The following is a 26,902-nucleotide window of genomic DNA, read 5'->3' on the forward strand; positions in this document are numbered from 1 at the left end:
TTCCAAACCCAGCTCTATATTGTGCATTGTTCTGTCCAAAGCTAAATATTTCACAGTGATTGATTTAAAGAATGCCTTCTTTTCCAGCCTCCTCCATGAAGAGCCCTAAGACTTGACCTCATTTTCCTATCTCAGGATCAAGTTGAAACATACTTGTTTACCTCAGAGCTACTGTGCGTCCCCGTCAATCTTTTACCAGGTACTCCAGATGGACCTAGGAACATATACCTTGACAGCACAGTGATACAATATACAAATGGGATTCTGGTGTGCAGGGTGTGAGACAGACATGGTATCAAAAGTTAGAAACAGCACAAGAAATCCAGTTGGAAAACCTTTATTTAAAACTTCACGATGGCAGTAACAACTAACCTGCCCTAACTGCAAGAGGGGACTTTCCTCAACTGATGTATCTAAGGCTAGTCTGTGTCCAAAGTAAAATGCTGTGTGTCTCACAACCAATACTTGCCCTTACCTCTTATACTAACAATGTGCTGGAATGTTCCAAAGTGTTCCAAAATCATATGACAATGTCTTTCAGGAGCTACTCCCACAGATCCCTTCCTCAAGTCTGAGACACTCAGGGAGTTAAGTTCCTCAAGGTTTCAGGATTCACTGCAGGTAAATGTCACAGTACCTTAACAGTTCACAGTTCTTGTTATGCTCAGCTTCACAACCTTCCTGTTTGGTTTTCTCAGATGCAAAAACAACAAATGTCAAGCTGGTTTCTTAAGCTTCTCTTGCCTCAACTCAGAAAGCAGCACTATATCTTTTCCCTTAATGTCCATAGTACCTTTTAGACTCAGAGTTCACTTCCCCAAATCTTAGGTCTTAGGTGTAGCTGTTGTAGATATTCACAAACACTTCTGGGGTTCCCTTCCCCACCTCCGTGTTCCACTTTTAGGCTCTCCATGGTCTGGGTGCAGTTGTCGGACCGCACAGTCCACCCATTTCGGGTTGTGCAGCGCATCCCAGGGCCTAGGGCTCTAGCTCTGTCCTTCCTTGTTAGTTCACTTAGTTTACTAGGCTTGGCTGGGCATTACTTGCTCTGGCCCTTTAAAAGTGTTCCTTTCTCATGTACAGTCTTGTGCTGGCTATCACTGTGTTTCTCGATTGCCAGCACCACTTTGATCGCACTTCGTAACTTACACAGCTCCCCTCGGGATGCCAATTTCCTTCTTTTACTCCACCGAGACTTTCGACAACGTAATCTTCCTTATGCGACCACTCAGTAACTTTGTATCACACAAGGTTCTATTTGTTTGTCTTGCCACATACAGTACTTTCACTCGGAAGGCCTTGACAATGGGTTTTACCTTCCCGGGCCTTCATTCAGATACTCTGTGTTTCTTCTTTCCCTGTCCGCATTATCCAATTGTCTCTCAATAAGTGAGGACTGCAATCATGGATTTCCTTTCATTCTGCTTACACTTGATACATAGTATTTAGGCACACGTATCACATTGCGAGTCTCCCTGTACTTAAGACTCACTGGAAGTGATCTTGCTTGCACTTTCCGGCTATCTACTTCCAGAGCACTGCAGCTGAGGTCAGAGTCTCACCACACGCCCCTCATACACCCTTGGCCATGGCAGGAAAACGAGCATGCCCGTCTGACATAAGGGAAGGTCAGCCCTGTCCACAGCATTTCATTGTTAACCACACTGGCTTCCTCGCCTCTTGACCAATGTTGGGGGAGAAGTGGTCTTTTCTGCCCCTCTTGCAATTGACACATGGAAGGATCTCGCCTATGTTAGAGGGGGAGACGTCCCCCTCTCTACTACGTGCAATCTCTATTGATCACACTCTAAGTATTAACAAGGAAATCACATAACCAAACCTTATTAAACCTCAGAGACTTCATTTTCAGCATAACCTACTGGGCCTAAGCCCTCTGCTCTTTGATACAAATACACATCTGACCCCTCACAGTGACCAGATGAGAACACCCGCCATAGTTCTAATCCCAGACACCAATATATTTTTCCTAAAACGAACACGTCTATTTGTATCATGAGACATCAGGTAGATCAAAAACCCCCAAGACGGGCACCTGGGACGGGGCACTAGGTTTATGGGTATCAAGGTTCAAAGGGTATGATATATAGATATACAACCTGTTAGTGAACCCTGAAAGTACCCCCATTCAGGCCAAACTTTTATGATTGCCATTTGTCTCATGCCCTCAGATCCTGTTATTTAGCTTAGGCAGTCAGGGAATGTATAATTTTGCCAACATGACCTTCACCCCAGGGAGATGAGCCCAGGTGACCCAGGTGCTGCGGAAGGGACACCCAAGCAACTTCCAACCCAACGTGGTCATCACCTAAGGATACATACTGTGCTAATGTGTCTCACCAATTGCATTGTAGAATTGTGTACTTATAGCATTGCGTCAAAGGTGACGCATTTTTATCACATATAGTGCTGCCCGTGTAATGTTTGGCAGAGCGCTCTCTGGGCAGCAGAGTTTTCTGCGTGCACAATTTAACTTATATAAACTTTGTTCCACTTGCACTCTGTCTCCTGTTCTCATTCCCTAGCGGAGTGTGCCCATTATTTGGGTTTTTGGATATTGTTTTGGGGAATGGGCGCCTTCATTTGGTGACCGTCTAACATGATATTCCTTGATGTTCCCCGTACTGCAGCGAGATCCAGGGCTTCCCCGGAAGGGCAGACCCCCACCTACGGCTGATCAGTCTCAAACAAAAATGCTTATGCAGCGAAGAAGGTTATGTGGGTCCTGGCTTTGCAAATACCCAACTGCTCGCCAGAGCCAGGCAGGGCCACGGCGGGGATGCCACCACTTGTGGATAGACCGCAAACAGAGGCTCTTGGAGTACCACGAGCATGTGAGTTTTGATTGCAAGGGGAAATAAAGGAGGGAAAGGGGAGGTTATTGAGCAGATTAATTAAAGGGAACATGCAAGGGTTGGGTTGAAGATAACTGAATAGAGTGATTGTTGAAAACAAAGTTCTTTTCTTTTTCCACCGCCATTAGGTTTTTATAAAAGAGTATGGTGAGAAAATAAGAGGAGATATGGGAACCTAGCTCCGAAAGAAGGTGGAAAGTAGCACGGCAAAGCACTGTCCCGACCAGTGCTGGAAATAAGTGAGGAAAAGGAATAAAGTAGGAGCCTCATATATTTAGTAGGCTCAGGAAATACTAGTGTTTATTATCTTTAGGATTCTATAACTTTGTGGAGGTAGGCCCAGGAGGGGCAGAGGTGATGTGAGTGCTGAGTGTGGAAGAAGGAAAGCCCAGAATTGAGTAAAAAGTGGGTTAAGGGCATATAGGAATATTTTAGAGTGTTTTATGTTCTTTGTTTGGTGTTGTCAACATATTTGTTGGCTTGTCCTGTGAAAATGTTCAATGATTTATGTTTCATGTACCTGATGTGACAATGCATAAGTAGTGTCTTAAAGTAAACAATTGAAAACTGTGATTGATATGCTAGAGGTTGAAGTGCCACGGCAGAGAGGAAATATGACAGAAAGAAAAGGTCCTTTGACAAATATGGGTCTAGACACACCACTTTCACACATTTATAAGAACCTCCCCTTTTACAGTGACCGAATAAAGAAATACCATGGGCAATGGGTAACTGAGATAAAGGGCGAGGGGTCACCTCATATCTGGCCTGAAGAATGGTCTTTTGACAAAGGGATATTGGACCATGTAGCAACTTAATGGCAAAATACAAGGCGAAACAACTCCAAAATAGACAAGACGTGCTAGATTTGTGGAGGATGTTAGAGGAAACACCCCCTACAAATAAAGAGGATAAGGAAACAGAGCCCACAGCTTTGTCAAATGATGCAGGAGGAGGTAAGGGGAAAGAAAGGGAGGAACCAAAGAAAATATACCCATTGCTCACAAGACCCGCACAAGTGTACGTAGACCCAATGTATGTGCCAGGGGCAAGTGCACCAGTAACACCGGCTACTGCACCTCCTCCTCCATATGTTCCATCAAACACAACTCCTGCCCCTGCAGGGCCCACAACTCGAGATTTATAAATAGTGTTAACATCCACCCAGGCAGAACTGGCCCGATTACGAACACTGTGCGAAACAACGCTGCCCTTGTCTGGAGGTGGGCAGCCACCGTTACAACCCCCACTAACGAGTACCTCCACATATCCAGAAGACAAATGAAAATCAGGGGATTTTCTTCGCAGAATAGACAGCGCCCCAATTAAAGCAGTGTGGGTTGAACGAGATGTTGGAGCGACTTTGATGAGGGGCAGCAGGAGGGGTGCAGCAGATCAAGTGGGCCACTCCACAAGTAACAGCAGTAGTAGAAGGCTGGGAGGGAAGGCTTCGGAATAGGTTAGGAAGAAAAACACTGGCAAAGAAGAAAGGAGTAAAGGTAAGTAGGTGTAAAGTGAGATCAAAACTTCAGATGCACCTCATCCACAAGGGAGTGGGACGGCCCCATTATGCTGATTCACAAGAACACTCTCCTCAAAGCACTTCCACCACTTTCAGGGGGTGTAGGGAAATGCATATATGCATTTGAAAAGAATACAGTGGGAGTTCCATTAGCGATTGGAGACATTAAAAGCCTTTTAATATCTTCCGTGGGAGACCAAGCAGATGCGGTGTGGGTGAAGGTGTGGTTTCCTGGAGTGACCATGGGAAATGACATGCATGACGGGGCATCCTTCAATAATGTAAGGGTGCAAGTAGGGGATGCACTGCGGAGGACCTTCCCTGACACCCCAGATTTACACTCTGTAATGCAATTCACCATGGGGGACGAGGAAGATACTGCACAGTTCATTCTCCACGTGCAGGAGATGTGGCAGGCGGAGACGGGCACAACCTGGGACCAATCCACCTCCCTATTCTATTTTATCATTAAGCGAGACCTCCCAGACGAGCTACAGAAGGCCCTTGATAAAATAGCTGGGATAGAAGCCAAAGGGTGGCCAGAGATACAAAGCATCAAAGTACACCACTGCAGGAGGATCAAAGAAAGGGAATAAGAAATATCTCAGAGAAGATTAGCGGATGAGCAAAGCTTGTGCAGAGTAAGCTAGTGAAGGTCGCAGCAGTACTTGCAGTACCGTCCTTGGAACAGCAGGGAGAAGAAGGCGAGGGGCCACTAGCCCTACAGGCTAAAATGGCAGCTGCATGGGCAGACAATGACCAGGAGCAATGAGGTGGAGCCCAAAGTCAAGGAACACCGGCAAGAGGAAGAGGTGGGTATTTAGGGCAGCGAGGAGGAGGGGGTGGATATGGAGAACAAGGATCAAGGGCGGGGTGGACCCGGACCATGTTGGTCATGCGGGAGGTGGGCACACTTTGCAAGGGAATGTTGTATCTGACCTGTGGCCAATTACCAGAATACCCAGAGGTACAGCAGCAAACAGTAGTATGGGCAGCCACACTCGGGTAGCCCGTATGGGCTACTTATCTGTCCCTACGAACCAGATGGGCAGCCTGACAGTAGTCAAGCACTTTTTAACTTTATTCGGTTTCCATAGAGGCCAGATTTTCTTTTAAAAACCCACAGTTTCCTGGTTGTGTTGTAACATTTTTACCACTGTGACCGTGGATTTGAAGGGTGGGTGCAGTTAGTACATAATGGACCAGGAGTCCTCATATCAATTTCTTTTTTTCTTCTTATTTTATTTTTGTCTTATTGTTTTAGGTCCCTGTGTCATGGATACACAGCAGAAGTCCTTGATCAGTCCTGTTTCTTATTTTATGGAGAGATCAGACTGTAGTCTGGCATTTTCCATTCAATTTTACTGCACAGGTACGGTGCTATGATGAGCCGACCGGTTTCAGTGGTAAGGACCACTTTCATCAGGGCTAAGACAGCTGATGGTAAATAGTGCCGTTATGGATGTATAGTAGCTGGATCTAACTTGTTTATTCCAAAGGACCTGCCTGTATTGGGTACAGAGTGGGAAGGGGACGGGGGGGGGGGGGGAAGGGAGAGGAAGAGAGAAAAGGCACATACATGACTGAGCATAGAGATTTAGGAGAAATCCCTAATTGGCTTATGGATGAAATCTTAACCTAGACACTGGTGTCTTCTCACATTGTGGTAGTCCTAATGTGTGATTGTGGAGCTTCAGTCCCACTGCAGGTGCTGACAATGTTCAGCTGTATGCAAGGTAACCTAGATTAAGATCATATATGGTTTTAATTCGCCTAGGTACCTATTTTTATGACAAACTTTTAAAGATCACCATTTTCTTAGTGTTAAAAAATGTTCACAAAGAACATATATGTACATATACATGCGTAACTGTATTCATGCATATTGTACATGTACCAGCCAGGTGGTTCAGAAAACACAAGGGTGCTATACCCTCTATGCAAACACATGTCAAATTCACTGGCGTTAATACAACTCAGTGGATGTCTGGTGGACGGCAAGAGTCTTTATTCAAACGGTTAACACAGTATGCAAATAAGGTAAGGCATGGGTGAAAAATGGTGGGTAAAAAATCTGACCTGTTTCACTTCTTATCTTGTTGCGACTGGTCATGCAGAAAACGGAATCCTTCCGCAGTTCAATGACGCACTAGAATGAAGATGAAAGGGGTCTATATGGGCCTGCTCGCATCGTGAGAGAGCCAGATTGTAAAGGTATACAGTATTCAGAAAGATACTGTTCGTGTGGTCACAGTGCTTACCTGAGTTGATACGCTTGCAGGGGAATGTAAACTCTTCCTGCTGCACAGCCGTCTGGGGTGCGTTCCGATTAGTGAAACGCTGTACACTCTACCGGTTCTGAGTGAGTGGACAGCGGGAGGGGATGCAAACGCATGTCACGTGACACTAGTCACGTGAGCGTGATTGTTCATAAAGTAGTTTCCTAAGTTGTTTTTTCCCCATTTGAACTAATTAAAATGGATTACAGAATGTAGGAAAAAAAACGGATTACAGAATACAGGGAAAAGAAATGCAGGGAAAAGAAATCCTCGGCATTGTCAGCCATTGAAATTAATTAATTCTACCAACTCTCAACTACCATACAGCATGTTCGTGCGGGGTTTTGTGGAGTTCGATCCAAGAATCATGGGAGATGTAGTTTTTAAGAGTATGTTTGAAAAACCACAGAACCTTTTCCAAACTTCCATGTGTGTTGGGCGCTATGTCTGTGTACCGTGTATCAGTATGGGAGATGAAGTTTTTTCCAAAATGGGACAGAATCTCTTCCCAAAATTTTGTGTGTGTTGTGAAACACACAGCGCTATGTCTTTGCACCGTATATCAGTGATTTAACAGGATGTGCTAGAGCCCATTATTGGTGGTAGAAGTAGTCATTTGGGCTTACAGGGTAGAAGAATCTCAGACAGTCAAGTTTTACAAACCTTAACAGACAGTACTTATCTTAGTTCATGGGACATACAGTAAGTGAGACTGATAGTTATGCTGGTATTATGGACTACAATAAGGTAGACCTAGGTGATAAAAACTAGTCACATGGACTCCCAGGTAGGTCAATCTAGGTATAGTGCCGGAACATTAGCACCATACAGATCAACTTTAGCGAAATTTAACACACAGTCCACATCTTAGTTGGTAAAACATACAGTAAATAAACATAAAGGTTAAAGTACAGCTGATAGTTGTACAGCTGCAGTTCTTAAAAGGTCGCCAGGGTTTGCCAGGATGTTGGTTCGTTCAGACCACTGATGTCTGTTTTTAATCTGAATATCCATTGTTGTTCACACCTGTATAGTAAATCATGGATGTTCCCTCCTCTTGATGGAATGTTTACTCTTTCAGTGATGGACCAGGCAAAATCCTCCAGGGCATGATTCTTACTGATAAAATGTTCGACCATTGGTGCTGTTAGTTTTTTTGTCCGAATACATGATAGGTGTTCTGCCAACCTGGTTCTGATTGGGCGTGTTGTCATTCCTATGTAACATTGATCAAAGGGGCAGGTTATTGTATAAATTACATTCTTTGTGTTACAATTGGTTAGATCCCTTTGTGTCCAGGGATATTTCAGACCAATGTCAATTTCTTTAGTTCTCGTGGTGCTTGCACATGAGCTACATGTTCCGCACGGGCCATGACCTCTTGGTTTCACTTGATTCCATAGTGTTTCTTGCGTCTGATTCACAGGTTCCTTGTATGTATGAATTAAGGAGTCTTTCAGATTTTTTCCGCTCTTGATTGCAAACCTTGGTGTTTGTAGTTGAGATTCACCTAAATTCAAAATGGGCCAGAGTTTTAGTACTTCCTTTTTGATTTTATTTGTTAGGGGGGAATAAGTGAAGACGGCTCTGATGTTGTCATCATTGGGGCTCTTCAGTTTTGTATGTTCTTCTTAAGTCATGTCCCTTGGATGTTTCTCTCCCTCTTCTTTGCTTGTTTGATGACCCATCTGGGATGCCTCCTCTTTCTTAGCTTATGACTTAATTGGTCGCTTGTCTTTCATAGTCTGCTACATGTGTGCAGGTTCTATGAAATCTTAGAAACTGTCTAAAGGGTAGATGTTGTATGGTTATGTGTCCCAGAGAAGGTCAAGTATGGGTTCTGTTGTATCTTTTCCATAGGTCTATTCTCCCTAGCATGGGTTTGTTGATGGATAGATCATTTGTTCCTCAAATTTGCTACATACAGGTTTGCCAGGCTTGGGGCAAATGTAGCCCCCATTGCGGTGCTAGAAATGTGTTCATAGAATGTCTTTTCGAAAAGGAAGTAGTTCTTTGGGAGTGCTATCTCCGCCAGTTGCATCATTAAAGTGATAGGGCTTTCGATAGGTGGTTGGGCATTTCTCTGTACCTTTTCCACAACTTGCAGAATCGCCATCTGTGGAATTTTTGTATATAAAGCCTCAATATCCATTGTTACTAGTATGATTAGTTCTGGATCAAAGGGGCGATCTTTTAGCAGTTTTAAAACTGCAGTAGTGTCTTTCTGTCATGGGTCTTAAGAAGAAATCAACAAATTTGGATAAGGGCTCTAAAATGGATCCTATACCAGATACAATTGGTCTGCCAGGCACTGGTGTTATACCTTTGTGCACTTTAGGGAGTGCATAAAAGCCCGGTTTTCTGGGCGTTTTTGGGTTGAGGAACTCATATTCCTTGGGGCTAATATGGCCTTCCATCATGGCTTCCTCTAGGATGGGCAGGATAAGGTTACGTATATCCTCAGTGGGAAACCGAATAAAGTTAAAAAGTGCTTCACTTAGAGGACAGTCTTTTTATGACACAAAACAAAGATTTTCTGACCAAAAATCTTTTGTTTTTTAATCAAATCATTAAACAAAAATACCCGAATCCTATTGTGGGACTATCATAGCTAAGGGAAGATTTGGGTACTAGACCTCCTTTAGGTCCAGTACATGGATACCCTTCTTTCGAACAGCTGTCGAGCTGTGGATCTCAGCTGAAAGTCTTTCCAGCTTCCTGTACCAGCCAGTACACATACATATGCAAACACCGACAAAAGTATCTCCTGGGGTCAATACAGAGAGATAAAATCATCCACCGGTCCAAAACCCGGTCTACACAACTATAAAAAGGCAGAAAAAATGACGGAGGCCAGATATCTGGTTTTTGCTGAAGAACTGGTAGAAAACATCCTAGCCAATCCATCCATCCTTGGCACAAATCAATACCAGAGATTGAAACAAATAACGATGACTGGAATGAACTAGTTGTCCTAAAAAAAACAGCTAATATGGACAAAGCTCCACGGAGCAATCATGACTGAATACCTCCGAGCACATACAGCCCCAATGAGCCTAATTGTAAGGATTGAGCCTAGAATCTTCCTCGAACAGATCCAATTCCGACAAGATTGGTCATACATATCAAATAAATTTACAAGAGATTGGTTCATCCTCATCATCAGCACCACCAAAACTGTATCGGAGAAAATGATGAAGGAAATTGAAGAGAAACAAGAAGGACTGAAAACAGCAAATATCCTGGCCGTGTATAAAAAAAGCATCGAAGATCTCGATATAGCCATGAAGGAATTCAACTTAAACAAAAAGGTTACAAAACTAAGGAAGGGCCAAGCCAGTTTTGCACAGAAGAAGATCTACCCATACATCACCGACACGTACTACGAGGATCAGAGCCAAGCCCAAACACCAGTTGGCCAACTGTTTAACCAATACAACAAGAAACGCATACAAAATTTGACTTTTTCAAGTGTAAATTCTAGTGGAAGCAATCAAAGCATTGCAACTACTAGCAATGCTCCACCATTGATATCTAACATGAATGCTCAAGCTGCCCCTCAGTTTTTTCACAGGGGACAAGGAAAATCAAAAAACAAAAACAGAGGCCAATGGAATCAACAATGGTTGATCCATCCATCATCCAGAGTCTCGTGGAGCAGGGGACGGGGTGGAATACCAACACCGCCATAGTGACGAAGAAGAAGAAAAAAACAGCGACATAAGCTGTGACAAATAGGAGAATTCCGGAAACAACATCTATAATCGAACCCGTGACAGGTATTACTATCAACATCTGTACTCCTGTGCCTAATCAACCATCAGACTCTGAACAAAGAATGGTGGGTGAAGTGGAAACTTCCCTAGTAATGAACCTCTCACAATATGTACTGAGTCGGACCAACATGCACTGCTAGAAAAGGGTTTAACTTTCGTACCTACAACACTCCACAATCCCTTTAAAACACGCATAGAGGTGGCACAATTGGTCACAAAAATATGTCTGAAACAGTACTTTAGCATGAGAACACAGAGGGAGGAAGTAAAATCTGCAACTAACCTAAGAAATAAATCAACCTTCTATCCACCACCTAATGAGATCTCCCTTTTGCAGCCTCTATCTGATACGCCCCTCCCGCTGTCCACTCACTCTGAACCGGTAGAGTGTACAGCGTTTCACTAATTGGAACGCATCCCAGACAGCCGTGCAGCAGGAAGAGATTACATGCCCCTGCAAGCATATCAACTCAGGTAAGCACCGTGACCACACGAACGGTATCTTTCTGAATACTGTATACCTTTACAATCTGGCTCTCTCACGATGCGAGCAGGCCCACATAGACCCCTTTCACCTTCATTCTAGTGAGCCATTGAACTGCAGAAAAATTCAGTTTTCTGCATGACCAGTCACAACAAGATAAAAAGTGAAACAGGTCAGATTTTTTATCCACCATTTGTTACCCATGCCTTACCTTATTTGCATACTGTGTTAACCGTTTGAATTAAGACTCTTGCCGACCACCAGACATCCACTGAGTTGTATTAATAACAGTGAATTTGACGTGTGTTTGCATAGAGGGTATAGCACCCTTGTGTTTTCTGAACCACCTGGCTTGTACATGTACAATATGCATGAATACAGTTACACATGTATATGTACATATATGTTCCATGTGAACATTTTTTAACACTATGAAAATGGTGATATTTAAAAGTTTGACATAAAAATAGGTACCTAGGCTAACTAAAACCATGTATGGTCTTTAGCTAGGTTACCTTGCATACGGCTGAAAGTTGTCAGCACCTGCAGTGGAACTGAAGCTCCACAGTCACACATTAGGACTACCACAATGTGAGAAGACACCAGTGTCTAGGGTAAAATTTCACCTATAAGCCAATTAGGGATTTCTCCTACATCTCTACACTCACTCATGTATGTGCCTTTTCTCTCTTCCTCTCCCTTCTCCCCCGCCCCATCCCCTTCCCTCTCTGTACCCCATACAGGCAGGTACTTTTGAATAAACAAGCTACATCCAGCTACTTTACATCCATAACAGCGCTATTTACCATCAGCTGTTTTAGCCCTGAGGAAAGTAGTCCTTACCACTGAAACCGGTCGGCTCATCATACACTGTACCTGTGCAGTCAAATTGAATGAAAAATGTCAGACTACAATCTGATCTCTCCATAAAATAAGAAATAGGACTGATCAAGGACTTCTGTTGTGTATCCATGACACAGGGACCTAAAACATGAAGACAAAAATAAAATAACTGCACCCACCCTTCAACACCACGGTCATAGTGGTAAAAATGTTACAACAAAAACCAGGAAACTGTGTTAAAAGAAAATCTGGCCTCTTTGGAAACCGAATAAAGTTCAAAAGTGCTTCACTTAGAGGACAGTCTTTTTATGACACAAAACAAAGTTTTTTCTGACCAAAAACCTTTGTTTTTTATCAAATCATTAAATAAAAATACCGAATCCTATTGTGGGACTATCATAGCTAAGGGAAGATTTGGGTACTAGACCACCCTTTAGGTCCAGTATGTGGATACCCCAGCCTGACAGTAGGACAATGCCAGGACACAATACATGAACCCTCATGATGTACGGTTATTGAAGGAAGTAACCCCAATAAAAATAAAGCTTAAACCAGGGCGTATTGGCCAGGGTCAGACAATACCCCCTATGAAGAGAAGCTGAGGAGGGAATAAAAGACATAATATGCATACTTGTACAACAGGGCATCATTGTCCCCTCAAACTCCCCATGCAATACTGCAAAACCTTTGCCCACTAAATGACACTGTCCAGAAGGAGTTCCCTCTTGTTCAATAGCCAGCATCCATTTTGTGCAGCATTCCAAAGCAGGTCATGCATTTCACAGTAGTGGACCTGAAAAACACCTTTTTCTCATTACCCCTTGACCCAGGGTCCCAATACCCAACAGCTTTCACTCTAGAGGGGGAAAAGGTACGAGCACTGCCGACTGCCCCAAGGGTGCTGCTAAAGCCCAAACATTTTCAACAGACTATTGCATGAAGACCTCGGCAATATTGATGTTGAAAGCACTGTCATTAAATACATTGATTACCTCCTAATATGTAGTGAGGGGGAGGAAACTTGCAGGAGGGAGGGCTTCTTTCACTTTGCTTACATTACTAGCCGCCAAGGGCTACAAGGTAGATAAGAATAAACTGCAATACTGCCTAGCGGAAGTGTTGTACCTCGGCCAATTGATATAAGAAGATGGTAAGAGAATAATACCTAACAGAGCAGCAACGGTGCGAATAGCAGCCAGACCCAACCCAGTAAAATACATGCAAAAGACTATGCCGCCTACAGCAGACCCCAATTACAAGAATTAAAAGAAGCACAGAAAGAGAACACTGCGATAACATGGACTCCCGAAATGCACACTGCTTTCACAACACTAAAAGAACTTATATGCAGAGCCCTTGTCTTAGCGACACCTGATTATGAACGGGAATATGTCCTATTCTCACATTCAAATGGAACATTAATGACCGCAGTATTGACACAAAAAACTTCCTTGGGCCACAAGCCACTAGCTTACTACAGCGGCACACTTGACTCAGTAATGCAGGGCCATTTAGTTTGTGAACAAGCTTTCGCAGCAGAGGCCTTCACCATTGAAAAAAGCTCCACAATTAAGATGGGATGCTCCGTCACATTGTTTGTGGAACATCCCTAAGAATCTCACTGAATCGATTTTATCTTCATAGCGCAGAACTTTCCTTTCTAAATAGGCACGCTTTTTTGCATTAAACAGGAACTGCTCACGACTTAAAGAGATTTAGAGGAAACAAATTTTTGATTTGAAATAGCATGACTACCAGAAAAGACTAATCTAATCATTCAACTTACACATCATTAGACAACAAGAACGCCTTTGAACAGTAAGCATTAATTTTTGTTATCTTTTCAGTTTGAGGCTGTTTTTCTATACTATCTGCCTCACCATTGTTAGCCATATGAGGTATCAGATTAACTCTTAAACTAGTAACAAAGTCAACTCTCAATTTAGAAGGCATAATGTGTATCTGCATGCAAGAAGGATTCTGTGTTTGCTAAATCAACGGTTGAGGTATAATGTATTCAAATTGTTTGAACATTTTTAAAAATAACATTATTGTTTACCTGCAGTAAATGTTAGAATACTCAAACTTTCGATGAGTCTAATATTGATTTTCTTTTTCTTGTTCACAATTTTTATTTATTTAGTTAACTGTATTATTTAATCTACCTCCTGATGAACCACCTGATGTAAGGTGGGGAACCACGTGTTGAGGAAATTACATGCAACTTTCACGAACATTAAAATGTAATGGATCTGTGGATATTAACAGACACTACAATTGAAGTCATGAATAAATAACTATTTGGAGCGCCTGACAAAAAGTGTCTGCATCTTTTGATTGGAACACTCCCTATTTGCCATACTTGAACGATCCAAATTCACGCTTACAACGCAAAGAGCCACTGCCTATAAAATTATCATTTCAAGCCGAAACATCCATTTCAAATGCTGCAAAACGGTAAACCCAGCCACATTCCTCACAGAGCCATGGATGGTAGAGGATATGCAGAAACATGATTGTGGCACTTATGAGGAAGAAGGGGAAGACATTCCCAAAGCAAGTGAAAATGCTTTGAGCGAGGGGGAAGTGTACTTTGTAGACGGGTCAGCAACTATTTGCCCAGAAACAGGTGAAAAACACGTTGGTGCAGCAGTAGTAAGATTGGAGGAAGAAGAATATGAGACACTGGTACAGAAATGTTTACCCATAAATTATTCGGCCCAAGCAGCAGAATTGGTAGCACTAATAAAAGCCCTCCATGCAGCAAAAGGGTGTGCAGTAACGTTATACTCTAATTCAGCTTATGTAACCACTACGGTACATGCTGTATTATCTAGATGGAGAAGAAGGGGGTTTAGAAGGGCGGATGGGTCCCCAGTACAACATGCTGAATTATTGAATGAATTGATCAAAGCACTTGCATAGCCATCAGTAGTAGCACTCATAAAATGCCAAGCCCATATGAACAATAATGATGAAATATCACTAAGGAACGCGGCGGCAGCAGGCAGCATACTTCAAGAAACAACCAACCACAGAATGTGCATTAAAAGGTAGAGTAAAAGAGCCTAAAGGGGAGGGATACAATTCACTTCCAAAAGCACAAATAATAGAGCTCCAAAATGAGGCAGAACAAGAACTGTGGACATAAAGGGGATGCACGCTGTCACCCACAGATCTTCTATGGATGCAGGACACCATAGGACAAGTAGTAATGTCAGTATAGTTGCTGCAAATAGCATTCCAACAATTACACTTTCCCGCCCACACCTCAAAACAGCATATAGCTGCAGACATCCAGGCGGATTGGTTTATCCCAACCTCCAAGAATACCTTACTAAATTTATTATTGAATGCGTCATGTGCCAAACATTCAATTCAGGAATGACTCTCAGGACACTGCGAGGAACAATGCCCCACCCCATTGGACCTTTGCGTGAACTGTACATTGATTAAGCAGACATAGGAGAGATGTGCAATGGGGCCAGACACTTGATATCGGTGGTCTGTCCCTTTTTGCGCTGGATGGAGGCAGGGCCCGGGTCCACCCAGATGCAAAGTATGTAGCTACATTTCAAGAAAAGTGTTTCCACGGTGGGTCATATGAGATGTCATACGGTCTTACAATGGGACACATTTTGTGAATGACTCTTTTAAGGAGGTGACAACATTATTGGGAATAAAACATAAAATGTGTTCAATTTACCACCCGCAAGCGAATGGACTGGTTGAGAAAATCAATGGTCTCCTCAAGAGCAGGTTGTACAAACTATGCCACACCCTCAAAAGGACTGTGTCTATTGTCTACAACTGGCCTTATTCCAGCTGTGCACACAACCTAGCAAGGACCACCATTTGTCCCCCCATGAAATAGTAACTGGTAGACTTATGCAAACACCATTATCCCCAGTAAGAAGGATGTCCAATGCACACAGAACTGAAACAGTGTTATGTGAGGAATTTAAAGATTACCTCAAACAGCTCACTAGATCAGTACAAACAATTGCTAAACAGACAGCCCCACTATTCACCAGAAAAAGTGACACTGATGCTTCGACTGCCTCAGACCAACAAAGCCTCTAATGCCTGGGGAACTGGTTTACGTGTGCAGCTTTGTAAGAAGGTGGAATTCTCCAACATTGCATGGCCCTTATGAAGTAGTATATTGTACACCTTTAGTGAGGGTCTTGAAATATTGGATCCACCTGTCGGATGTCAGAAAGGCACAGGATAGTGTAACACCAGAAACAGCACAAGAAAATGAATGCGACGTAGCAGTACTTTAAGAGGTATTGGGAGAAAATGAGCAATACCAGGCAGATAGGAACACAAAGGTAATACGGCATTTGAGGAAAATATGTCTATAAATGAGTAATATATGAATATATATATATATACATATATATATATTACATGGCCACGGTAGTGGCCATGTAGTTATGGTTAAGTTGCTGTTTCCATAGGAAGAGCACTTTTTGGGTGGCTTATAACTTCGTTCTCCCTGGACGGATCACCAAACTTTGCAAAAAAAGTATTTGGGTCACTCTGAATTTTTTTGCAAAGTTTGGTGAGGATTCGTCAAGGGGGGGCAAAGTTATAGGGGGGTCCCAAATTTTTTTTTTCCCATAGACTGAATGGGAAAAAACTTTTGCTCGCGCCTACAGCCCAAACCGCTGGACGGATTTCCACCAAATTCAGACCAGGAGCAGCAGCTTGGTCCCGAAAGAGTGCTTTTGCAAATTTGGTGAAAATCCGTCCAGTAGTTTTTTTTAAAATGACCAAAAAGTAGGTAAAAAAAAATTAGTGATATCTGTGTTCGGTTCGCGGACACACTTCCCTGTTTGCTCCGCAGACAGTGTCCTGATTGGCCAATCGTCTTGCGTGATGTTCTCGGACATGCAATGTGTTCGCTGATTGGACGGCGTGGAGCGTGAAGCGTGTCAGATTTTTCGGTAGCGCCCGCCATCTTGGATTCGTGGACGTCCGCGGACAGCGCGGTGAAACTTTGTTCAAAATGTGTATTTAGTAGAGTGTGTTGGTGTGTCGGAGTGTTTGGGGAGGGTGGGAGTGTATGAGATAGGATGAAAGTTGTGTTTTTTATGTGTTAGACGTTCTTTTTGTGTTCGATTTGTTTGCGGACATCACGGGTGTTCTGAAATGTTCTAAATAAACTGACTGGGGGGTGTTCTAAGGACTCAATATGTGTCCGTTTTGTTCGCAAGCAAAGTGAAACTGTTCTAAGAACACTCGCGGTGTCCGGGGAGTGTTCGTAGGGGGTGTCCTGAGGACGCTGTCCGTATTGTTCTCTGTCAAGTTGAATGTGTTCTAAGAACACCCGCGGTGACATGAAATGTTCGCAAATAAACAAAATGGGGGTGTTCTGAAGACGTTTTTGAGAACACTCCCGGTGTCCTGAAATGTTCGTAGGGGGTGTCCTGAGGACGCTGTCCGTATTGTTCTCTGTCAAGTTGAATGTGTTCTAAGAACACCCGCGGTGTCCTGAAATGTTCGCAAATAAACAAAATGGGGGTGTTCTGAAGACGCTTCTAAGAACACTCGCGGTGTCTGGGGAGTGTTCGAAGGGGTGTCCTGAGGACGCTGTCCGTATTGTTCTCTGTCAAGTTGAATGTGTCCTAAGAACACTCGCGGTGTCCTGAAATGTTCGCAAATAAACAAAATGGGGGTGTTCTGAAGACGCTTCTAAGAACACTCGCAGTGTCCGGGGAGTGTTCGTAGGGGGTGTCCTGAGGACGCTGTCCGTATTGTTCTCTGTCAAGTTGAATGTGTCCTAAGAACACTCGCGGTGTCCTGAAATGTTCGCAAATAAACAAGATGGTGGTGTTCTGAAGACGCTTCTAAGAACACTCCCAGTGTCCTGGAATGTTCCTAGGGGGTGTCCTGAGGACGCTGTCCGTATTGTTCTCTGTCAAGTTGAATGTGTTCTAAGAACACCCGCGGTGTCCTGTAATGTTCGCAAATAAACAAAATGGGGGTGTTCTGAAGACGCTTCTAAGAACACTCGCGGTGTCCGGGGAGTGTTCGTAGGGGGTGTCCTGAGGACGCTGTCCGTATTGTTCTCTGTCAAGTTGAATGTGTCCTAAGAACACTCGTGGTGTCCTGAAATGTTGGCAAATAAACAAGATGGTGGTGTTCTGAAGACGCTTCTAAGAACACTCGCGGTGTTCGGGGAGTGTTCGTAGGGGGTGTCCTGAGGACGCTGTCCGTATTGTTCTCTGTCAAGTTGAATATGTCCTAAGAACACTCGCGGTGTCCTGAAATGTTCCCAAACAAACAAGATGGTGGTGTTCTGAAGAAGCTTCTAAGAACACTTCCGGTGTCCTGGAATGTTCGTAGGGGGTGTCCTGAGGACGCTGTCCGTATTCTTCTCTGTCAAGTTGAATGTGTCCTAAGAACACTCGCGGTGTCCTGAAATGTTCGCAAATAAACAAGATGGTGGTGTTCTGAAGGCGCTTCTAAGAACACTCGCGGTGTCCGGGGAGTGTTCGTAGGGGGTGTCCTGAAGACGCTGTCCGTATTGTTCTCTGTCAAGTTGAATGTGTCCTAAGAACACTCGCGGTGTCCTGAAATGTTCGCAAATAAACAAAATGGGGGTGTTCTGAAGACGCTTCTAAGAACACTCGCGGTGTCCGGGGAGTGTTCGTAGGGGGTGTCCTGAGGACGCTGTCCGTATTGTTCTCTGTCAAGTTGAATGTGTCCTAAGAACAATTGCGGTGTCCTGAAATGTTCGCAAATAAACAAGATGGTGGTGTTCTGAAGACGCTTCTAAGAACACTCCCGGTGTCCTGGAATGTTTCTAGGGGGTGTCCTGAGGACGCTGTCCGTATTGTTCTCTGTCAAGTTGAATGTGTTCTAAGAACACCCGCGGTGTCCTGAAATGTTCGCAAATAAACAAAATGGGGGTGTTCTGAAGACGCTTCTAAGAACACTCGCGGTGTCCGGGGAGTGTTCGTAGGGGGTGTCCTGAGGACGCTGTCCGTATTGTTCTCTGTCAAGTTGAATATGTCCTAAGAACACTCGCGGTGTCCTGAAATGTTCGCAAACAAACAAGATGGTGGTGTTCTGAAGAAGCTTCTAAGAACACTCCCGGTGTCCTGGAATGTTCGTAGGGGGTGTCCTGAGGACGCTGTCCGTATTCTTCTCTGTCAAGTTGAATGTGTCCTAAGAACACTCGCGGTGTCCTGAAATGTTCGCAAATAAACAAGATGGTGGTGTTCTGAAGACGCTTCTAAGAACACTCGCGGTGTCCGGGGAGTGTTCGTAGGGGGTGTCCTGAGGATGCTGTCCGTATTCTTCTCTGTCAAGTTGAATGTGTCCTAAGAACACTCGCGGTGTCCTGAAAAGTTCGCAAATAAACAAGATGGTGGTGTTCTGAAGAAGCTTCTAAGAACACTCCCGGTGTCCTGGAATGTTCGTAGGGGGTGTCCTGAGGATGCTGTCCATATTGTTCTCTGTCAAGTTGAATGTGTCCTAAGAACACTCGCGGTGTCCTGAAATGTTTGCAAATAAACAAGATGGTGGTGTTCTGAAGATGCTTCTAAGAACACTCGCGGTGTCCGGGGAGTGTTCTTAGGGGGTGTCCTGAGGACGCTGTCCGTATTGTTCTCTGTCAAGTTGAATGTGTTCTAAGTACACCAGCGGTGTCCTGAAATGTTCGCAAATAAACAAAATGGGGGTGTTCTAAAGACGTTTTTGAGAACACTCCCTGTGTCCTGGAATGTTCGTAGGGGGTGTCCTTAGGACGCTGTCCGTATTGTTCGTTGTTAAGTTGAAAGTGTTCTAAGAACTATCGCGTTGTTCTGAAATGTTCGTAGGAGGTGTCCTGAAAACAGTGTCCGTATTGTTCGCTGGCAAGTTCAAAGTGTTCTAAGAACACTCACATTGTTCGCGGACATTAAAAGTTTCCCATAGATCATAGTTGAAATGGTTGACTCTATGGATGTGATATGCTGCGGTATGCCCTGGCAACAACCACCGCAGCATATCACATTCATATTTGCTTATAACTTTGGGTGAAAAACAAATGTATAAGGAACAAAGGTATTAGATACTATGGATGTGATATGCTGCTATGGTTGTCCTTATTATTGTATACTTACTGTTTGGTCTAGTAATGGGAGTCCATGTTTTTCTTCTTCATTTCTGTGATAAAAGAAAATAGCATGTTAGTATTAGTATTTTGTAATGACTTATTACATTGTATAAGCAATATACTTTTATTTTTTTTCGACCCTCATATTTAGTAGAGTACAAATCAGAGTACTGTGCAATTTGCTCAGTTTCTGTATTTTTTGCTAAAATCATTGGGTCTGTGGGAGAAAAAAAAATCCATGTTGGATTAAAAAAAAATACCTTTTTCTGTTATGCTACAGTTTATTTGTTTGTTTGTTTTCAGTGTTCACTTGTTGTTTCTGGCTAATACTTTATACTTTGCTTTGTTGTATTTTTTTGGAGCAGTAACAGATTCTTCATTTGTTTTGATATTATAAAATTTTGGAGCAGTTAGATACCAATTGGCGTATTCTAACTGTCTATTTTTTTAATATATTTTAGTGGTTTTGATTTATCTATTTGGATATTGTTAAATGAAAAAAATTTGTTAAAGGGACGTTATGGTTAAGTTGCGCTACTAAAAACCTATGAAATTCAGTGAAAAAAACGTTGTTAAAGGGACGTTATGGTTAAGTTGCGCTACTAAAAACCTATGAAATTCAGTGAAAAAACTTTGTTAAAGGGACGTTATGGTTCCAAGTAAAACCGAAAAACCCTTGAAATTCGCCAGTTATGGTAAGCTAAGCAACCATAACTCGCGCCACCACCGTGCACTGCTAAGACTAACACCCAGGACATCAAAGATGACATCACTGTACTATGTGAGAAATAAGTACCTCTCTCTCTCCATCCCCCCTCTCTCCCTCTCTCTCTCCACTTTGTTTCCATGATGTTGTACCTGTTCTTACTGCTCCCATCTCTTCTTAAACTGAAAGTATGTTTCACCCATTATATCCCACACCGAAGGTGCTGCGATGGTGGAGACAAGGCCACTGACTACTCCTAGAACTCAGTTAGATAGCAGTAGGAATTATATAAGTGCCACTAGAGCATACTCATATGATTATGGCCTTTATTTCACGCCCATAGTATTTTCAATAATTTTGTTGTGTTTAGGAATGTACTAGAGTATTTCTTTTATTGTTGGTGACATAAAAGAAGGGGGAGGGGAAAACTAATATGGGATGGTGTAAAACTGATATGGGACAACAACACCTCCTCAAACCTTACTACCTTACACAAAAACTGCACGAAGATGCCACCACAGCATGGGCTACTTGTAATAAATGACAGTGAAAAAGTAATGTATGTACATGAGGATTATTTATCTACTACAGCAATGTTTACAGCTCCACATGTTGACTTTCAGACCGAATCCCGTATCTCAAATGTTGAAAGTGTATATACTCTGTGTCCCACAGTCACGCCAGATGCCCTCCCAGGCCCACAATACTTGCAGCTTAGTAGTGATATCAATATAAACTCAGATGCAGGTTTCCTATTTATCGCCTGCACACTTTGAGTGCACTCAGAACATCGAGTGTGGATAGTCAACGGTAGAGGAGGTCATTTGCTAATGGTAGAAATAAATTGATGCACAGACAAGAGCAGAAAATAAAGCAATACAAATATGATGCATGCCAGTGGTTGGGTTTGGATAAGGTAGAGGATCTTCGTCATCCAGTCCAGTCTAATGAGTGCTACTCTGACATGAGCGCCACAGGCAGACAGGCCACAAATGATAGCTGTTATGTGTGTTCACTGATACCTCATGCGTCAGGGATGCCTCAGGTTTTTGTGCCACAAGAATCCCCTGTAGTGGAAGCCCAATGTCTTATTCATCTCGCACTATGTAGAATCAGGAGCACCTTCCAGGCACACACAGTAAAACTACAACTGCTTCCTCCTGATGTGAAGATATGCAAGAAGAAACCTGAAGGTGCAACATGCTTTAAAGAGCCGTTCTTGGCAATAAAAGGAACAATGTTTGCTGAAAATAAATGGTAAGATGCAACGGTAATGTGCAGGGCAGAAGCGCTGCGTAGGCTATTAGACGAAAGACTGCATTGGATGGAAGATACAAGTGCCCAGATATGGTGCCAGCCCATCACAAAGGTCTCGAAAAACCTCTTGAAAAACCAATAAAGATCCAGCATGAAGAAAAATATGAACTTTGCTTTCACGGGGAAGGAGGAGTACCCATTGGTTCAACCACAAGCTGCAACAGAACCCTTGTCATCCCTGACATGTGAAAAGGAACTGCAGCTTTAATCGACCATTAATGGGTGTGTGGCAAACAGGCATACTTGCACCTCCCATCATCATGGAGGGGCTACTGTGCTCTGTCAATGCTGCACTCAGCACTGCTTGTGATTCCAAAGAAGCACATCAAGGGGGAAAGGGTGTCCAACCAGCAGCAACTGGCACCCAAGATCACGACTGAAGAGCCCCCATCTATGACATACTATCGGAAGACAAGTTGCAAGACCAAGTGTCACGCAAAAGTTCGACTGGGTACCATCATGGCAATGAAGCTGCTGGTCCCCATCATCATCTTCCTTTTGCTGATCGTCTGTGTGTGCCAGTAAGGAGTCTGCTGCTGTGCAGATGTTATTTCTAGTAGTGCGATGATGATGGTGACTATAGGCAATCAAAATATATGATACTAGGGAAGCCCAAGTACAAACTGGTGAAAGTGATGAACCCAAATATTGCATGGCAGCCATATACAACACAGGGGATGAAGTAGATAATTACTATCACACAACCATCAAACAACCCCAAGATCTAGAGAACTATAAGGAGGTGTGGGTTGACTTAGACAGGGACAGAGATTGTATTTACATGACCTGTACTACAGAAGAATACACACGGCGTGGGGAAAGTCTAGGAAATGTGTGCCCTGTCTGGATGCCAATAAAAGGTACTCCCACCTGGGATGAAGCAGTAAAAAGGTAAGAAGAACATAGGCATACTGGGGGAGGGTATTTGTTACTTTAGGAGTAATGAAAGGGGGAATGTTGGGGGAAAAGTGGTCTTTTCTGCCCCTATCACCATTCCTACATGGACGGTTCTCGCCTATGTTAGAGGGGGGAGACGTCCCCATTCTCTCCTAAACGTAATCTGTATTGATCCCCCTCTAAGTACTAACAAGGAAAACACATAACCAAACCTTATTAAAGGTCAGAAACTCAATTTTTGTGACACACTCAATGCCATTTTTTTCTAGGCCCGAAAAAAGGATCTCTAGAAACCTGTCTCTCTCCCATGCTCAGTGCCTCGCACAAACAGCCCAGGCCACCCCCGCCTCTTGCCAGCTCCACACGAGTTCTGTTATCACACAAGTCCAGCCAGTCATTGTTTCAATAACGAGAGGGAAGATGAGCTCACTGCATTGTGTGGGACCAGAGCAGACCACTGCCCTTGTGCATATCCATCTCAACTAACCTGCCTGTGCTCCCTCGACCCCGACCCTGCTTAACCATAACCTACTGCGCCCAAGCTCTCTTCTCTTTGATACAGATACACATCTGACCCCTCACATTGACCAGACGAGAACACCCGCCATAGCCTTAATCCCAGGCACCGATATATTTTTCCTAAAAAGAACACATGTCTATTCGTATCATGAGGCATCAGGTAGATCAAAATCCCCCAAGACTGGCACCTGTGTCGGGGCATTAGGTTTATGGGTACCAAGGTGCAAAGTTTGTGATGTTGTTTGGCAGTGGCTTGGACGGCCATGTAAGAGGTTGCACTCTGGAGGAGCTCCTCTGATCCTGTTTTGATCCTGATGGAGGGGTACGTCCACGGGGGCCGGCCGACGTTGGAAATCGATGTCCAGGTGTGTGAATGCCACCACTACATCCTGTGAAAGTTTGGGACATTCAGAAGGCTTAGAAACAGAAATAATTGTGATTGACTGGGACGAGCCCTGAGCAGGCGGACAAGACAAAATGGCGGCGACACGTTGCGAACACCGAGGATCATGAAGTCAGTGTCGCGATCACGAGTGCTGGACCTTTGCGTCCCTTGGCTCAGAGACTAAAACACATGAGCGCCACCTAGGACGCACGGTGGCCCAGCGAGCGGGAGTGCCGAACGGATGTGGCTGTAATGACAGGACCGTGGGCCGGGTGGTCGGAGTGCTCCGGGCGTGTTGGATGCCCCATGGTGTGGTGGGTCAGGCTTTGGATTGTTGGGTGGCGTGACTCCCCCTCGGTGACTGGCGGGACGGGCCCCCGCCCGACTCATACAACATTATGACCACGAGAGGTGTGAAACCCAAGGCCAAACAGCCCACGATGGAGGCTTACGCCAAGTCCCCCCCAGGGGCGGAAGGAGGCAAGATCAAAGAGACCCCCGTGACGACCGCGGAGTCACCTGGCACGATACAGGAGGTGCTGGCGGCGATTGCGGACTTAAAAGTGTCATGGGAGACCAAGCTGGGCCTCGCCATGAAAGAGCTACAGGAAGGCTTAAACCTCAAGATCGGTGCCGTCCAGGAGGAGGTGAATCTGCTTAGGCTGGATGTGAGGGCGGTCTCGGAACGCGCGGGGGCCATCGAGAAGGAGACGGCCACGAACACAGCAGATTGCGCTGCTCATAAAAAGGAGCTACACGCCCTTGTGCAACGGGTGGGCAACCTGGAGGACAGAGCGGAGCAGGCGGAGGGACGTGCCAGACGCAACAATATCCGTATCGTGGGCCTACCTGAAGGAACTGAAGGGCCAGACCCTACGGAATTCGTGGAATCCATGCTTTTGCAGGAGATTACCGGCGGGGTACTGACCCAGGGGTTTGCAGTTGAGAGAGCTCATAGGGCCCTAACCAGGAGGCCGCCTCCCGGGGCCCCCCCGCGGCCGGTGATTGCGAAAATTCTGAACTACTGTGATCGCGAAAAGATTCTTGAATTCTTTCGAAAAGGGGGAACGATAGACAGAGGATCGGCCAAGATTACGGCCTACCCTGACTACACGCTACAAGTACAGCGGAGTCGGATGCACTTCGGAGCGGTGAAAAGGAGACTTCGTGAAGCTGGCCATCGCTATATGCTACTCTACCCGGCCAAATTGAAAGTCTTCTACAGAAGCAGATCACTGTTTTTCGAAACACCAACTGAGGCGATGGACTGGCTAGACGCGCTGGGCAGTCCTCAAGAATCAGGCATCCAGGCAGAGACTACGGAAGATAAGTAGCTTATGGCTGGGCCGCCTGGGGCAACGGGGCCGAGACATTGGGACTTGAATATAGTCATTTGTACGATATGTGATGCGTATGATGTGGTACTGACTGGCTGGCCCGTGGGCCGTGCCCACCCTTGGTCACTTGATCGGGAGCTCCAAGAGGCTTCCACTGTCCCCAATAGTAATATATCTAGTTAGTTAGGTCGCTGTTAGATCGGCGACACCCCGCGGGGTCCTATTCCTTGTAAACGGGATAAAACCAGACGCGGGTGGGCCTGAGATCCAGGGATGGAGCTGGGCTTTTGTTGGGATGGGAGGGGTTGTTTGCTGTGGTGTGTAGTTGGGAAACAGGGAGGGGGGATGGGGATCAAGGGCGGAAGAGCCGGCGGAGTGTTAGACCAAGGGGGTATTGTGGGGAGGGCGAGGCTGAATACAGACCAAACCGATGGCATCGGATAGTCTTCGCATAGTTACCTGGAATGTCCGAGGCCTCAATAGTTACCTCAAGCGAAACAAAGTGATGCTATACCTGAAGAGGATGCGGATAGACATAGCCCTGCTACAAGAGACCCACCTCACCAGGGAGAAATTGGAGGTGGTTACGAGGAAGTGGAAGGGCAAGGTAGTGGGTGCCACGTACTCGGCGTATGCTAGAGGGGTCATTACCTGGGTGGCGCCGCATGTACCGTTCCGGGTGCTCGACTCGGTAGTGGACCCGGAGGGTAGAATGGTGGCGATAACAGGACTCCTGGAGAACAGGGAAGTACACATCCTCAACCTGTATGCCCCCAATCATGATACTGCAGCCTACTTTAGATCCCTCTATGGCAAACTTGGCCCCTTGGTAGGGGGCGCGATGGTGTGGGGAGGGGACTTCAATTGTGTCTTAGATCCCAAAATTGACCGGTCCGCAGACACCAAAGGGAAAATGTCGCCGGCGGCCAAGGCGCTCGGGACATTGCTAGGAGACTTGAGACTGGTGGATGTGTGGAGAAGACTCCACCCCACGGAGAGGCAGTATTCGCATTATGCGGCGCCATACGACTCATATACGAGATTGGATTATGTGTTTGGAAATGCCGAGATAGCGGGCGAAATAGTGGAGGCGGAATACAAAGCTCGAGTATTGTCGGACCATTCGCCCCTGGTGGTAGAGTGGCGACACCAACCCCCTAGGCCTCGGGTCCCCACATGGAGACTCCGGGCGGAAGCACTGCAGGATGAGGGTTTCCGGGAGGACCTGAGGGTTGCCATCGGGGAATATTTCGAGATAAACACGGGTAATGTGCGTTCTACGGGAACTCTGTGGGAGGCCTTTAAGGTAGTGGTGCGCGGAGTGGCGATCTCTAAATCCAAGGGACTTCAAGGGGGTATCGAGAGGGAGCTTCAGGACACCGAAAGGGAACTGGAGAGCCTGGCTCGTCTTGAGAATGCCACTCAGGTAGACAAAACTAGGATGAGAGACCTTCAGGTGGCGTGCAGCGCTCTTTGGGACCGACTATGTAGACTGAACCATAGGAAATACACAGAGAGGCTGCACGCGGGGGGCGACAAGCCAGGCAGACTGTTGGCCTGGCTGTACAAGAGTGAGTCCCCCCGAGTGGTTATCCATGAGATCCGTGGTGAGGACGGTGGTCTTCGCAACACTCAGGATGGGGTGAACGAGGAATTCCTCAGGTTCTACAAACGTTTGTATGAGGACACTGGGGAGGACAGGAGCCAGGACATCCTGAACACACTGGAAGACATTGGTCTGCCCACCCTAGACGACCTGGAGCGGGAGGAACTGGACGCCCCTATCACTTCTGATGAGCTGGAGGTGGTGATCCGGGGCCTCCCCACGTGCAAGGCACCTGTGGCGGATGGCCT

The 26,902-nt window shown here is 45.1% G+C and overlaps 1 long non-coding RNA gene across 1 annotated transcript in view; it reads right to left on the bottom strand.

The window, feature by feature from the left end:
* The window catches only part of LOC138582162 (uncharacterized), a 42,357-nt gene extending 35,585 nt beyond the window's left edge, over window positions 1–6,772 (bottom strand). Inside the window, exons 1-2 of the long non-coding RNA XR_011304962.1 lie at window positions 6,657–6,772; window positions 6,475–6,544 (exon numbers count right to left, since the gene is read on the bottom strand). This is a non-coding gene — a long non-coding RNA (uncharacterized lncRNA). The remainder of the gene's footprint in view (window positions 1–6,474; window positions 6,545–6,656) is intronic.
* Between the last annotated feature and the right edge of the window lie 20,130 nt (window positions 6,773–26,902).

The sequence above is a fragment of the Ambystoma mexicanum genome, chromosome 3q, assembly GCF_040938575.1.
Source record: "Ambystoma mexicanum isolate Mex_15411 chromosome 3q, UKY_AmexF1_1, whole genome shotgun sequence".
NCBI lineage: Eukaryota > Metazoa > Chordata > Amphibia > Caudata > Ambystomatidae > Ambystoma > Ambystoma mexicanum.